This window comes from Otolemur garnettii, unplaced genomic scaffold (assembly GCF_000181295.1).
Source record: "Otolemur garnettii isolate 467f Iridium unplaced genomic scaffold, OtoGar3 scaffold00219, whole genome shotgun sequence".
Lineage (NCBI taxonomy): Eukaryota > Metazoa > Chordata > Mammalia > Primates > Galagidae > Otolemur > Otolemur garnettii.
In genome coordinates, this window is record NW_003852614.1 from 1,458,558 (window position 1) to 1,462,458 (window position 3,901).

The window sequence follows — 3,901 nt, forward strand, 5'->3', positions numbered from 1 at the left end:
AAAAAAAAAAAAAAAGACATTCTCCCACATAACCACAATATTATTGACACCTAAGGAAAGTAACAATAATTTCTTATCAACTAATATCATCTAATGTCCAGTCTATATTCATAGTTTACCAAATTTGCCTTTTATATTTTTAAAAATCAGAACACAATCAAGGTTCTCACATTGCATTTAAGTCTTCAGGCATTTTTAATCTAGAACAGCCCCAATCTTTTTAAAAATTATGTTTTATTTTGAAATAATTATAGATTTACAGGAAGTTTCATAGATAGTACAGAGAGGGCCTGAGTTCCTTTCACCAAGTTTCTCCCAATGATTACATCTTACATAATTATAGTACAATATGTAAACCAGGAAATTGATGTTGATTACAACATGTGTTATAGTTCTATACTACTTTGCCACAGGTGGAGATTCCTATAACCACCACTGCAATCAAGGTATATCATTACAAAGAACTACTGGTGTCATAAAAAAAGAAAAAAAAACAGAGTCTCACTCTGTTGCCTAGGCTAGAGTGCAGTGTTATTATCTTAACTCACTGCAACCTCAAATTCCTAGCCTCAAGCAATCATCCCACCTTGGCCTCCCAGTGTGCTAGAATTATAGGTGTGAGCCACCACCTCCGACTTGGTATCATCATTTTACCAGGTTGAGGAAAGAGCAGAAACCTTACTTTCTTTAAGCACCATTTTTAGTATAGTTATCTTAAGTATTTCCTCAATTTATGTACATTGAGATCTACATCAGACAATGCTATACTTATTACTTCAACTGTTGCAGGAAGACGAGGCCCAATGGAGAGAAAGAGCACCCAAACACCACGTTCATAAGAGGAAGGGCTTTATTCATCGGCCAGGAGCTTATGGCATAGATTTTCAAATGGCGGCTCTCTCCGACTGGCTTGGTCTTTCCCTTTTTATTGACAGTCAAAAAAGTTCCACCTCACAGGTACCTACCTTCCCATTGGCCAGTTTGAATCAAGTGGGAGATGCTAGTCCAGCCCCTACAGAACTACAGGATTAGTAAGCCTACAAATTCCTAAGAGCTGAGTCACCATGGAGAGGACCGTGCTGGTGCATCCTTGCAGTTTCCCTGAGAAGACCTGTTCTCCCAGACCTCACCCTTCTCGGGTATCCTCTCTCACAACCATCAAACATAATTTAGACAACTGAAGAAGAGAAAGTCTATTGCATTTTTTCATATTTTTGCTCATTCTGTTCATTCTTCCTTGCTGACATTCCAATTTTTTTTCTATCATTACCTTTCTGGTTGCTTTGTTTGTTTGTTTGTTTTGAGACAGAGTCTCATTCTGTCACCCTGGGTAGCGACCTGTGTGCCATGGTGTCATAGCTCACAGCAACCTCAAACTCCTAGGCTCAAGCAATCCTCTTGCCTCACCCTCCTGGGTAGCTGGTAGAGACAGGATCTCACTCTTGCTCAGAATGATCTTGAAATCCTGAGTTCAGGCAATCCACCCGCCTCAGCCTCCCAGAGTGCTAGGATTATACTGTGCTCAGCTCTCCTTTCTGTTTTGAGAACTTCCTTTAGACATTCTTTTGAAGTGGGTCTGCTAGAGACAAATTCTCTTACATTTCCTTTGTCTGAAAAATGTCTTGATTCCCCTTACTTCTGAAGAATATTCTCAGCAGATACACGTATAGCATTCAGGGTTGACAGGTGTTTTTTTTTGTTGTTGTTGTTTTGTTTTTTTGTTTTTGAGACAGAGTCCCACTCTGTGCCCTGGGTAGAATGCTGTGGCATCCCAGCTCACAGAAACCTCAAACTCTCGGGTTCAAGCAATTCTCTTACCTCAGCCTCCTGGGTAGTTGGGAGGATAGGTGCCTGCTATGACCCATGGCTAGTTTTTCTATTTTTTTTTTTTTTTAGTAGAGACAGGATCTTGCTCTTGTTCAGGGTTGTCTTGAACTCCTGAACTCAGGCAATCCACCCACCTTGGTCTACCAGAATGCTAGGATTACAGGTGTGAACCACTGTGCCTGGTCTATTGATTATTTCTTGTTCAAGTTGAAGGTCTCATTTTTTTTTAAGAGATGGGCTCTTGCTATCTTTCTCAGGCTGACCTCCAACTCCTTGGCCCAAGCAATCCTCCTGCCTTATCTTCCCATGCCACCATGCCCAGCTTAGATGATAAGAGATTTTTATTGCATCCTGGGAATTTTTGGATATTATGTTATGGGACTGAATTTTATTTAAATATTTTGTTTTTGGTATTCTTCTTCTGACACCATTGACATCAGAGGAAGGGGCCACTGCCTGGTTACTGCTGGGTAGGGGTTTGAGTTTCCCCCTTGGCCTCAGTTGATATGTGAGGTGGAAGATCCTCCTTACTGCTGGGCAAAGGTGGAAGTTCCCACTCCCTACTAGGCCTCTGATGATGTTTCCCTGGCTGGGAGAGACTAAAGTTTACTATTTCCCAGGTGGCTTCCACTGACACCACATTCAGGAGGTGAAAGAGAGTTTGGGGAGGGGAGGAGAAAGAGGGAAGCAACATTATTAATGATGTGTTGTGGTGAAAGTCCTGACTCTTCACTAGGCCTCCTCAGACACTCTGACACCACCCAATGGGGGGTGGGGTGAGGCGAAGTCTTGTTGCCCTGTAGGGATGGAAGTTCAGGCTCTCAGTCTTTTTTTTTTTTTTTTTTGTGTTTTGAGACAGAGTCTCACTTTGTCACCCTTGGTAGAGTGCTTTGGCTCATAGTTCATAGCAACCTCAAAATCTCAGGCTCAAGCGATTCTCTTGCCTCAGAGTCTTGAGTAGCTGGGACTATAGGTACCTCCCACAACACCCAGCAATTTTTTAGAGATAGAGTCTCACCCTTCCTCAGGCTGGTCTTGAACTCCTGAGCTCAAGTGATCCACCAACTTCAGTGTCCCATAGTGCTAGGATTACAGGCATGAGCCATTGTACCTTGGCTCTCAGTCTTCTCTGACAACACCCCAGCAAATGTGGAGGAACCTGGCCAGAATGAAAGTCTAGCTTCTTCTTGGCATTTGCTGGCTTGAATGGAATTATAGTTTTTTCAGTGGTGTTGGCTACAGTGGAGTGGTTATTGTCCAAGAGTTTTTGGAGTGGTTATTGTCCAAGTGGTTTTTGTCTGGCTAAGCTGTCCCTTTCCTGGTCTCTTAGATAGAGAGAACAGGTTTCCACTAGGACTTTGTCTATGCCCATTGGCATTTCTAGACTGCTGGCTTCTCCAGCACACAGTATCGGATTTATGAGGCAATAAAAAACCCCAAGGAACTTACCACCATAACTTCGGGTCACTGGGGTTCCTAGTTCAGTTTGCTCTTTTTTCCTTTCAGAGTCTTCTCTTGTTTTATATATGATGCCCAGAGTTGTTTTTTTTTTGTTTTGTTTTGTTTTGTTTTGTTTTTGATAGAGATAGAGTTTCATTTTGTCACTCTCGGTAGAGTGCTATGGCATCACAGCTCACAGCAATCTCCAGCTCTTGGGCTTAGGCAATTCTCTTGCCTTAGCCTCCTGAGATGCCCAGAGTTTTAACTGTACTTAGTGTGAGGAATAGGGAGAAGTGTGTCTATTTCAACTGAGTCTAGAATTGGAAGAACCCCATTATTTTTTAATTAGTTAAGTATATTGAGTTTTTGAAGAGTATAAGTCAGTTTTTCTTATAGAATATCTTACAATCTGGATTTCTCTGTCTTTTCCCTCATGGTGTCATTTATCTTATTCCTGGATATAGTAGTCTCCCCCATCCATGGTTTCAGGTACCTACAGTCAACTACCATCTGAAAAAATATATATATATATTTTTTGAGACAGAGCCTCACGCTGTCCCCCTGGGTAGAGTGCCGTGGCATTACAGCTCACAGCAACCTCCAACTCCTGGGCTCAAGCAAGTCTCTTGCCTCC